General features: G+C 36.6%; 3 non-coding genes across 3 annotated transcripts; all 3 read right to left on the reverse strand.

Annotated features, from left to right (window-relative positions):
- Positions 1–5,173: 5,173 nt before the first annotated feature.
- Positions 5,174–5,245, reverse strand: trnac-gca. The gene has a single exon. It is a non-coding gene; the product is annotated as a tRNA-Cys (tRNA).
- A 423-nt stretch (positions 5,246–5,668) lies between these two features.
- trnac-gca lies at positions 5,669–5,740 on the reverse strand. The gene has a single exon. It is a non-coding gene; the product is annotated as a tRNA-Cys (tRNA).
- Positions 5,741–6,164: 424 nt separating this feature from the next.
- On the reverse strand, positions 6,165–6,236 carry trnac-gca. The gene has a single exon. It is a non-coding gene; the product is annotated as a tRNA-Cys (tRNA).
- Between the last annotated feature and the right edge of the window lie 6,705 nt (positions 6,237–12,941).

Below are 12,941 nucleotides of genomic sequence, written 5' to 3' on the forward strand. Positions count from 1 at the left end.
TATGTTTGCTGTATAGTAATAAAACTGAAAGTTAGGTAGAGCCATGCCACCTTCTGCCTTAGGTCTTTGTAGGGTCCCCCTTTGAATACGTGGATGTTTTGAATTCCAAATAAATGAGGTTATGGTTGAAACAAATTTCTTAAAAAATAATTTACTGATGCATATTGGAATGTTTTGAAATAAAGAAAGAAACTTAGGAAGGATATTTATCTTGACAATGCAAGTGCTCTCAGTTTATTCTCAAACTTAGATGCATTTTCCTGAATTTGCTCCTCAGTTTTTTCTAGCATACCTTTACAGGCTTCCTCAAAGCAATTATTTACACGTTTCTCCTGCTCTTTAATATCCTGCTGCAGCTTCTCGTTTGTCTCATTTATTAATTTCTTTCTTTCTTTCTTTATATCTTTCTTGAGCTCCTTTATGTCTTGAGCAGTGGCCATTGCAGTGATCATTACCTTCAGTTCAGACAGATCGTTTAGGTCCTCTCTGTGCTCCGCAGGTGAAGTGACAAGCCCAGTTAAACTTGATACTCCCGGCTCGTGAAGAGTAGATGAGAACGCGGAAGGCCAGGCCATTTTCAGTTTCAATGAATCTTCTGGAATAAAGAGCTTATCGTGACCTGAATCACTTGCACATTCATTCCCACTTTCGCTCTCCGCCGGAAATGATGTAGCAGTACCAGGTCCCTGGAAATCTGTGCTTTCGCCTATCTGTTCCAGGTCAGTATTTGACAGGCCGTAACCTTAGCTTGGGCTTGATACCTGTCTAGGCTTGGATGAAGCTTTAGCTGTCTTTTCCATTTCTTCCTGAGCCCCTATTCTGCCGCTCATGTTTATATATGCTTGCATATTTTGTAATATAACCCCATTGGGTTGAGTAAATACAGGATACCTCGGGATAATAAAAAATAAGAGAAAAAATCACACCACCGCTAATGGAGTTCTGCTTCAGACGTCCATCTCCCATAACGGACGACACTAACTCTCACAAAAAGCTTTTTTTTTCTAGCAACATATTCATGTGCAGTTTTATCATATGTGAGCTTTGTTGTAATGTTATTTTCCAGAAACCATATGCATAAAGAATTGAAGCACTTTTCAGTCATGATAGGCCAAAATTTGTTGTTTATAAATGAAAAATAGAAAAATTCCTTTCTGCATCACAGCTCGTGATAGGCATTGTCAAGCACAGCTTAAGTATAGCGTTAATATTGGGGAACACTTCAATAATTTTAATGAAAACTTTCATTTCATAAATGTTAATAATGTTTTAATAGTAAATTATTAATAAATATTTTATATGAAATCTATTTAGAATGAAACATCCTTAATTTGAATGTTTTGTTGTTCACAGTTAACTTACATGATACTTTAATAACCTTAATTTTAATTTATCTTTTTTTGTATTGAATCTACTCTCTATATATAAAATCCTAAGCCTAAAAATGCAATTATTTTATGTCAAGTTTTTTGTCACAATTTAAATCGGTCTTATTTTAAAACCTACATATACTGTATATGTTTGGTATCATTGTTTTCAGAATTTATCAAATTTTAATGTGATGTTAGATTTTCAGATTCTTATTCTGTTTTTAAATTTCTAAACTAAAAAATATCAAGAACTCACGTTTCGCAAGACGGGACTTTGTGCCAAGAGATTTAACCACACCCAGGGCCAGAAATAAAAGACAAAGTGTAGGACAGCTGCTGTTCATGCTTTTAAATGTTTGAAGTGCCGTACGAGATTCAGATCATGCAGCACAGCAGCAGCAGCAAGCCTGCAGCTGATCGATCAAAGAGGAGGTAAAAAAAACAAACTATTAGTTTCCCATTGTATCACCGTTTAAGTGGGGGTTTCAGAGGAGTGACTCTGTCTCCTTGGGGTTCAGACCCCCTCTTCACAACATGAGCGGCAGAGACACGAAGTGGCTGGCAACTGAAGTGAGCAGGGGGTTGGTGAATGAAGCGTGCAGGGGTGATCCCCCTAGTTATACTATATTTGTAATGTTTTTGTTTTTTAAAAACCCATTCTCATACAGTAGACATCCAAACCTTTTAAGCAATATGAACTAAAGTTGGTTCCAGGGTCCCTCCAGGATTAGGGACCCTGAAGCTTAAGCTTTATTAGTTGCACAGTAGATCCACCTCTGGTCAACAGAATGCATTTTTTGTTGTTTTATCACAGTAAAGTAAGGGCAGTGAGACTACTAAACAAGGGTACTGACAGGATTTAACTTTGTTGGCTTTGGTATTAATTCACATTCTACTTTACAACAATGATCATTTCAGTATTGGACTCTTCAGTTTTAGTTTATTAATATTTTTTTGTAACTATATATACTTATAGTTACTGCATATATTATATATATTGAAAAGAAAAGAAAGAAATATTTATTTTCCCAAACCATCTCAAACTAATTTAATATTTTTAGTTTTCTCATAATTCTGGCTTTGCCCTTTTTAATTGCTGAAAGTCTAATTGATCTGTCATTGCTTGTTTAAACCCGTACAGTACAATTCTATTTCATTTCCCAAGTAACTCTATCACTCAATCCCCTTTTAGCCCAACCACATTTTTTTCATGTGATGTGTGTTCACTGGTAAAAGTGGGATTTTGTTTGCATACAGTGCCTTTCATTTCACACACAAAGATGCACATGTTAGGTTAATTAACACCTCCTAAGTGGGTCTGTGGAGTAATACAAGTGTGCATCCATGAAAGATTTTGCTCTCTTCTATGAAAACAGTTTCCTGCAAACCCAAAATTGGATTACACCAGTTCTGTCAGGATCTGTGGCTGTATCAGCATATTTTTATGTTTATATTGCCATACTGGAGCCACCATAAAACAAAAAAAACATCACACTGTTCCACGCCATCTGAACTAGTATGGTGCTGAGGTATCAGCCGTTGCATGGCTGCACTTGGGTCCTAATCTGGATCCTGAGTTGGTTTGTCATGTGGTGGGTACAGCAAAGCACGGTATCAGTGCATGCTCCTAACCTCTCTCTCTCTATATATATTGCCATTTGTTTAGATCTTCTTCTCTGAATAGTTTATCTTTTGGTACTTGCTTATTAAAATGTGCTTACATAATGCATGAGGTGAGCAGAGTTAAGGATTAGTTTAGTTTTTTTTTTTTTTTTTTGGAAAAAAAGAACTAAAGAGAACTTTAGTGTTTGTTGGGAAATGAAACAAAGAAGGCATTCATCAGTCAATGTTAACTGCTAAAATGTTAAAGCCTTGTTTTTAAAATGAAGGAATACGCTAACATCAACAGGCTGCTACAGCAAGCACAGAGTCAAAATACTGCTGGCAAAAGAACAAAAGAAAAAAACAAAAATAAAAATAGCACTTTTTTGATTGTTTTAAAGTTGAGTACAGGAATAAACATTTCTTTTTTAATGTTACAAATTTGTGGTCTTGTGTCACCCCTATTTTGTAGTGGGGACTACATGTGGCACACTGTTATAGTTTGCAGCCTAAGTGAGCTAGAATAACAATTGTTAACCTGATCGCTGACACAGCTTCTGTATGCCGTGTCTGCAAAAACTGCTGTATATAAAAACAGCAGATACAGAAGAATTGTCAATCTAACCTCCAACAAAGTAAAAACTTCAGAATCACTCACTAATTCTCCACGTCTATTCCTGACCTGCTTCTGCCAGTTTGGTAAGACTTAGTTACCGTGATGCAAATTATCCACAATTTCCTCTCACTGAGCAAGCAAACTCCAGTCCTACACAGGACCAGAAAGATTTTCTTATGACAATCATACCTTCGCAGCATAGCATACTTAGATACTGCTTGGTGTGTGGTGTGGCCACCCTTTCTGGAAAGAGTCTCCATTATGTTGTTAATATCAAGTTTATTTTAATACATTTAAATACATATTTGAATACACTCCAGTTTTACCTCCAGTATTAGCCTGGAACAAATCATAGCACCCTCATATAATTGTTTGACGATGTTTTACATGAAGCAACTGCATACAAAAGTAGAAAGTAAAAAATGTTGACGTAACTATGGAAAAATCTTTTGTGAAATTAAACTTAATTGAGCAAAATCTTCTTGAATCAATTATGGATATAATTTGCTAGTCTGGTTAGGTTAGAAATATTTCTTATTGGAACTTGAAATTTTTGTGTAATACTCTCAAATGCATTCCAAAAAGCAACAAATAAATCTCTGTAAAAAATGTTGTCGTAACTATGGAAAACTCCTCTGTGAAATTTGACATAATTAAGCAAATTCTTCTTGAATTAAATATGGGTATAATTTGCTACATTTGTGAGGTAATCAAAGCTTTCTACTATAGGAGATTGGCCAAATATGGTAGAACAAAGGGGCACCCAGATTTGAACTGGGGACCTCTTGTTCTGCAGTCAAATGCTCTATCACTGACCTATACCCCCTATCTCACATGTGCTTCTTTACACAGCAGTGGAAAAGAACTGAACTTGCAAGGTGTACTTGGACCTCTGATTTCCTCCATTGAGGCAAATTCAATTTTATTTACACAAAGAAATAAAGATCATTTGTCCAAAGACGACGTTACAAAACGTTCTTTTTTATGTGAATTAAGATTTCCTAATCTGGTTAATTTGGAAATATTTCGTATTGGGAAGTTGACATTGCTGTGAAATGCTCACAAATGCATTCAAAAAACCAACAAAGAAATCCATCCATTTTCTAACCCGCTGAATCCGAATACAGGGTCACGGGGGTCCGCTGGAGCCAATCCCAGCCAACACAGGGCACAAAGCAGGAACCAATCCCAGGCAGGGTGCCAACCCACTGCAGGACACACACAAACACACCAATTTAGAATTGCCAATCCACCTAACCTGCATGTCTTTGGACTGTGGGAGGAAACTGGAGTGCTCAGAGAAAACCCACACAGACAGAACATGCAAACTCCAAGCAGGGAAGACCTGAGAAGTGACCCCAGGTCTCCTAACTGCGAGGCAGCAGCGCTACCACTGCACCACCGTGCCACCCCAACAAAGAAATCTCTGCAAAAAAAAGTTGATGTAACTATGGAAAAATCTTTTGTGAAATTAAACTTAATTGAGCAAATTCTTCTTGAATCAATTATGGATATTATTTGCTGCATTTGTGAGGTAATCATAGCTTTCTACTTTAGTAGATTGGCCTAATATAGGAGAAAAAAAAGGGGACACCCAGATTTGAACTGGGGACCTCTTGATCTGCAATCAAATGCTCTACCACTGAGCTATACCCCCAAATCTCACATGTGGTGCTTTCACAGCGGTGGAAAAGGACTGAAATTGCAAGGTACACTTGAGCCTCTGATTTCCTCCATTAAGGCAAATTCATTTTTGTTTACACAAAGAAATAAAGATCATTTGTCCAAAGACGACGTTACAAAATGTTCTGTTTTTTGTGAAATTAAGATTTCCTAGTCTGGTTAGGTTAAAATATTTCTTATTGGAACTTGAAATTTTTGTGAAATGCTCACAAATGCATTCAAAAAACCAACAAATAAATCTCTGCAAAGAATGTTGTTGTAACTATGGAAAACTCCTCTGTGAAATTTCACATAATTAAGCAAATTCTTCTTGAATTAATTATGGGTATAATTTGCTACATTTGTGAGGTAATCAAAGCTTTCTACTATAGCAGATTGGCCAAATATGGTAGAACAAAGGGGGCACCCAGATTTGAACTGGGGACCTCTTGATCTGCAGTCAAATGCTCTACCACTGAGCTATACCCCCAGAACTCACATGTGGGGCTTTTCACAGCGGTGGAAAAGAACTGAACTTGCAAGGTGTACTTGGGGCTCTGATTTCCTCCATTGAGGCAAATTCAATTTTATTTACACAAAGAAATAAAGATCATTTGTCCAAAGACGCCGTTACAAAGCATTCTTTTTTATGTGAATTAAGATTTCTTAATCTGGTTAGGTTGGAAATATTTCTTGTTGGAACTTGACATTGTTGTGAAATGCTCACAAATGCATTCAAAAAATCAACAAATAAATCTCTGCAAAAAATGTTGTTGTAACCATGGAAAACTCTTCTTTGAAATTAGACATAATTACGCAAATTGCATTTGAATTAATTATGGGTATAATTTGCTGCATTTGTGAAGTAATCATAGCTTTCTACTATAGCAGATTGGGCAAATATAGGAGGACAAAGGGGGTACCCAGATTTGAACTGGGGACCTCTTGATCTGCAGTCAAATGCTCTTCCACTGAGCTATGCCCCCTTATGTCACATGGGGTACGTTTCACAGTGGTGGAGAAGGACTGAACTTGCAAGGTGTACTTGGGCCTCTGATTTCACCTGTTGATGCAAATTAAATTTTAGTTACAGAAGGAAATAAAGATCAGTTGTTCACTAATGCCATTACAAAGCATTCTTTTATGTGAAATTAAGATTTCCTAATCTAGTTAGGCTGGAAATATTTCTTGTTAGAACTTGACATCGTTGTGAAATGTTCACAAATGCTTTCAAAAAACCAACAAAGAAATCTCTTTAAAAAATGTTGACCTAACTATGGAAAAATCTTTTGTGAAATTAAATGTAATTGAGCAAATTCTTCTTGAATCAATTATGTGTATAATTTGCTGCATTTGTGAGGTAATCATAGCTTTCTACTTTAGCAGATTGGGCAAATATAGGAGAACTAATGGGGTACCCAGATTTGAACTGGGGACCTTTTGAGCTCACATGTGGTGCTTTTCACAGCGGCGGAGAATGACTGAACTTGCAAGGTGTACCTGGGCCTCTGATTTTATCTCTTGACACAAATTCAATTATTTTTACACAATGAAAAAATGGTCATTTGTCCAAAGATGGCCTAAGAAGTAGTTTTATTATGTCTAGTTTAGATTTCCTACCCTTGGTTTTGTAAGAAATATTTTTTAATCAAACTGAACAGTGTTTTTGAAATGATCAATAGTGAATTCAAAAAGTGAAAACAAGAAATAGAAGTAAAAATTTGGATTGAACAAAGGAAAATGCTTCTTCATATTTAAAGGTAATTAATTAAAAGCTTCATGAAATGATTCTATGCATTCAAAAACTGCATTCAAAGAGTCAAAAACAAATAGGTGGTAAAAATTTTGACTGAACTAGGGAAGATAGTTCTTAGTATTCAGTTTCTGTCATCACTGTTAGGATCTGATTGTTATAGGCGGTGATAAAGATTTGGATCAACATTTTAAGTACAATGATACATACTTGGAAATGGTAAAATTGAACTTTTTGCAATTGAGTACGAAAATTAGTAAATGAGTATATATTTATAGAATAATAAAAGAATGTTAAGTTTCTAAAGAAATTGTTGAATTTACCATATTTCCATATACAGTATAAGGTATAAAATAAAGTAGGCAGCGTTTCTGCTCCAATTACAATTTGCCAAAGCCGTTTTTAGAAAGTCAAGTTGAAATGGATGGTGTATGGATTTTTAATGTACTTAGTTGTTATATTAATCAGAAAAAAGTAATTTATGGTTTAATTTGTTAGTCAAATTGTTGATTAAAGGGAATTGTACACATTATACTAAAAATCTGTCTCACTTTTATCCAGCAGAGGCTGTTTTTTCTAGACACAAGATATTTTTAGTTTCAAACTGGTAATGTGATATTATTCCTCCTTTGCATGTTGGTTTAATTTTTTCAGTCTTACTTTCGATGGTGTTGATCAATGGATCTTCCTCTTCATATGTTACAAAATGGTGTTCTCTAGTGGAAATTCTGTTAAGCCTTTGGTTGCTGTAACTCCCCTCTTCCTGCTTCTTATATCCTTGCTCAGTCAGGTCTGACATTCAGGCTGCGTTTCCCTCCTAGGTTTGGCTCAGGTTGTCTTCTTTTTACCTTTTTAACAGGGAAAGTTTGGCATGTGGCTCTGTGGGGTGGGCTTGTATTTTCACCTTATCCCTCACCACACACTTTCTCACCCCCGTTATCTGATATGGCCGCATATGCACTTTAATAGCAGGCTCTGTTACTGTTTAATAGAGAGACAGTTCGCAGTTAAGAGTGTAAGAGTATGCTGCTGCAAGCATTATGCGGAAGGAAAAAGAGAGCAGGGGAACTACTGAACTGCACATGAGCAACAGGTGCCGCTGTCATAGGAAGCTAACCAGCGGTGACACCAATCCTAGGATATAAAATTAAATTGACAAAATATGTGTCTTTCCTGTTGTACACGTCCTGTAGTCAGCGCTCCTTAACTGCATCAATTCCTGAGTCTGGTTCTAGTAAATATTTGGGTATAGACATTTTCTCTACAAAATACTGTAATCTATAATTATCGTTGGATCTTTAATAGTTTTAAGAATTCACTCACTACATGCTTATCATTTTTTTTTTCGTTCCTACCTCCCCATTATTAAAATTAATGTACTTCCTTCCTTTAATTTTATAAATGGTATGCAGCCTCTCCTCCTTCCAAAAAAAATGTTTTTGAAAGTTACACTCGTGACCTTCAATTTTATAATAAATTAAAAGAGACCCTCTGGTAAGCTTTCTACCCAAAGTCGTGATAAATCAGAGCTTGGGGTCTCTTTTCTAAATTTTGAATTTTAATATTGGGCTTTTGTTCTTTAAACTTGCAATGTTTCCCTTGCTTCTTCTCTACTGTCACATCCACTCCACAATTTCTGCAATTATCCTCTACCTCAAGACCTGTGGCATCTCTATATGCTCGCCCTGTGCAAGGCCTCACATCAACCTTTACCATTTCTCTCTGTTTGGCAGTGGGACCTTCTTTTAACACCCCCACTTTCTTGGAAATCTATTTTTAGTGGTATTTTATTTTCGTCAATCTTCAAAACATTCAATTTAGCATTACTTATCGTACTCATTCTACTCACAGAAAGCATTTGTCCATAAGTCCACCCAGTGATCCCTACTGACACTTCTGCCAGGTGATCATCCCAGGTACTTTTTTGCATATGTTTTGGGATTCCCCAACAAGTTCAGCCTTGTGGTTATCTATCATTAACTTTCTTTTGACTGTTTTTCACATTGGTATCCTTCCCCTTCCTCAATTTTTTCTCTTACTGAGTCTCTTTCTCACTTCTATTCAGCTGAGGCTGTTTTGTCTAGGCACTTTTAGATTCTTGCTGGAAATCTAATGTTTATATCTCCTTTGCATCTTGTTAAAACTCATTTTTCATTCTTACTCTCCTAGAACTTTCAGTGGTAGTGGTCAATGAGTCATCCGCTTCATATGTTAACAAATGGCGAGCTCTAGTGAAAGTTCTGTGGAGCCAGATAGCTGTTGGTTGCTGTAACTCCCTCTCTTCGTGCTTCTTAAATCCTTGCTTGGTGGCGTCTGACTTTCAGGCTGTGTTTCCCTCTTAGGTTTTTCTTAGGCTGTTTCTTTTCACCTTTTTAACAGGGTGTGTGTGTGTGGGGATGGGGTTGTATTTTTTTTACTGTTACTACTGTCTTTACAATAGTTTTCTTTAGACTGTTTATTTTTTGAGAAACCTGTTGATGTCATTATTCATATTTCTCATTTGTATTTCTGTTTGTAATTTAAGCTTCAATAAAAATTTGATCTCAATAAATAAAAAAACACTGAATACTGAAAATGTATCAGTAATACTTGCCAATTCCCAAAATTTTTTAGTCCTTCATATTCTGTAAAGTAAATAATACTGGTCCTATTTTCTACAGGTATTCCGATTGGTATTCATTTAGAATTTGTATGATATATTTAGGATTTTAAATGTAATTTCATATCTTTAGATAACAATTACATACTTTTGTATGTGGTTTTACGATATCCAACAGTTTTCACTAAACATTTTACTGCTGTTTTTTTCTGCATATTGTTTTAATGCATTGAACATTTATTAATGGATTTTGTGAATCCACCAATCTTACCAGTTTTGTAAGGGAGGTGCCTGTCCCACCAGTCTCAAGTACAAGGCACACCAGGACACATGCTCACTAATTCCTACTGGAAACTGACTCAGTGTTCAGTTGAGCAGCATAAGCTGCATGTCTTTGAAATGCATGTTGATGGGTAAAGAGGAACCTGTTAAACGCCAAGTAAAAATGAGGAGAATCTGCTAATTTCTCACAAAAAATGACGGTGCTAACAGTTGGCCCCAAAAGTCTGGAAGCATGAGGCATGATGACAATGTAATTGTCAATCAGTTAATGGTCACTATTCTTGTATCTACATTTATACGTACAGGGTATTCAGAAAGTTTTCAGACCCTTTCATTTTGTGCACTCACACTTGTGCTGTAGATCGGGGTTCTCAGGATTGGTCTTGAGGACCCCCTGTAGCTGCAGGTTTGTGTACCAACCAGTTTCTGTTTTTAATTGGACTACTTAGCTAATTAAGTGAACTGTTATTGCCCAGATTCTGTGTTTTGGGAACAATATAGAAATTAGAAAACTAAGTTTGGCAAAAAAAAAACCATATTAAAATGTACTAAGCAGTAATATTTTCATCTTGATGTTCATTTTGTTTTTCTGGGTATTCTAATTGTTTAATTAATCCATTAATCCATCTAATTAGTGGGTCTAAAGCTAAAGTAGATGCAGCGTTTCATGATTCAGTGTTACTTGCCTGGGTTTCTGCTCTGCTCATTTTTAATTGTCATTAATAAGATACAACAAAGAGGGAAAACAACGCAGAGAAGGGGCAAAATATAATGAAATCAACAAAAGACAGTTAAGCATTTAAATCTATAGCAAAAATTTAATTATTTCTAAATGTCTTATAATAAATATAAAAGTAATCTCTTGATGCTTTCTTAATGTAGAATAAGAGAAGAGAAAAAAAATACCAGCTAATTAATTGAGATCAGTGTTATCAGGTGTCACTGATTATGAATTTGGTTGAAGCAAAAACCACACAGTGGGCCCTCAGGACTGACTTTGAGAACCCCTGTTAAATCATCAATAACATTCATGACAAACTGGAAGCATATTTTTAGAAAGGTCTGAAAATATATTAACAATCAAAACCTGAAATCTCTCATTTCTATCAGTATTCAGACCTTTTGCAGTGGCGTTCCAAACTGTGGTCAAGTGCATCCTGTTTGCTTTAATTACCCTTGGGATAGATGTATTCTAGAATTTAATTGTGGCAAACTGAATTGATTGGGCAAAGTTTAGAAATGAACACACCTTTGTATATAAGGTCCGAAAATTTATACTGCAAGTCTGGACAACAACCAAGCCATGACATTGTTTGTGATAAATTGTGGTGAGTAATAGATCAGGGAAAGGACATAAAACAATTTCTAAACCTTTTGAGTATTTCTTGGGGAGCAGTGGCATCAATAATTGTGAAATGGAACCAGCAGGACTCTTTGTAGGCTTGGCCATCCAAGAAGAGCCAGAAGAGCCTTGGCCAGGGTAAACAAGAACACAATGGTCACACTTATAAAGCTTCAGAGCTTCTACAATGACTATGGTGAACCTTGAAGGTGGCAGCATCACACAATGGGGGTGCATTTCAAGTGACCGGGACAGGAAGACCGGTCAGAAATGAGGGAAGAATGAATGTAGCCAAATACAGAAAAATCATTGAAGTAAAGATGCTCCAGAGGGACTATGACCTAATACTGGGGCAAATGTTCACCTTTCAGGATGGCAATGACCCAATGCATACAGCCAAGACAATGATGGAGTCGCTTCAGGACAAGTCTCTAGCTATACTTGAGTAGCCCAGACTTAAAGCCCATAGAACATCTCTGGAGAGACCTGAAGCTAAGCATGTTTGGGCCAGGCCAGTATTTAGATGGGAGAGAATCTAGGAAAAGCTTGGGTTATTGCTGGAAAGATGTGTTGTTTAAGTCATCAAGGGGCACTTACCCTGTGGTCTGTGTGTGGATCCCAATATCCCAGTGCAGTGACAGGGACACAGTGTTTTAAAAATGGTGCTGTTCTTCAGATAAGATGTAAAGACAAAGTCCTAACTCTCTCAAAAAGAGTAGGGTTGTACCCCAATGTCCTGAAGTGTGTTTCCATTCCTCTTCTGGGTTGGAAGTCAGCAAATGTATTAAAAAAAAAATAGAAAGGGACAAATATACTTCCCGCGTAAGAAAAAGTGTATCAAGAAAAGTGTTGATCCTGGAGGGCAAAAACTTTCTGTATTTTAATGGGTCATTCCCTATTCTTGTGTGCTATAAACACTGGTAATCACAATTTAGGTATGTGCCTGTGGCACAGGGTGACGTAGAAATATAAACTACTTTCATGGACATGGCCTACATGCATAGCTACAGTGTAGGCTCAACACAGAAGTATAAATCAACCTTCAAAGACAGGCACCCTAGTCACTTATGCTTGGCCTTTGTCCAGCCAGTCCCTGTTCATTGAAGGTGGTTCCATTATGTTCCACACGTGATCCACCAAAGATATTCACACGCTGGGTGATAAGTATATTTGACAAATAAGGCCTTCAGACATTCCAATCTCTAAAGTCTTCCTTTTCTATCCCCTCATCTTCTTTTTTCTTTTACTTACATTTTAGACGTTTTAAAAGCTTGTGGGGCTACAGTCTCATGTGCTTTTTCTTGCCTTCCTCTGTATAATTTCTCACTTACTCTCCCCCCGATCACAAACCAGTGTCAGCATTTTACACAGTGCTTTGTAAGGCATCATATCTGTCCTTCTACTTCATGCAATTTAGTTTTTAAGAATGTCTCATTGGTATCAAGGAATCCTAATTATCAACAATCTCCAATTGTCTAAGATTGTGTGACACCCCATACATGATATGCTAGGGGCTTGCCCTCTGACCTGAGTTGTCACTTTTTCCATGAACACTCCAAATACATTTATTCATGGCTTGGAATTGCCCTTTTATGTTTAGGTTTTTGGCTGGAGTGTCTCTCTATTAACATCTCCTCACTTCCCCACATGTTACTTCTTCTAGACTTTTCCCTCACTTTGTTTATCTGTTATCTCACAGTGGCTATTTGCATTGG

The sequence above is a fragment of the Polypterus senegalus genome, chromosome 5, assembly GCF_016835505.1.
Source record: "Polypterus senegalus isolate Bchr_013 chromosome 5, ASM1683550v1, whole genome shotgun sequence".
NCBI lineage: Eukaryota > Metazoa > Chordata > Cladistia > Polypteriformes > Polypteridae > Polypterus > Polypterus senegalus.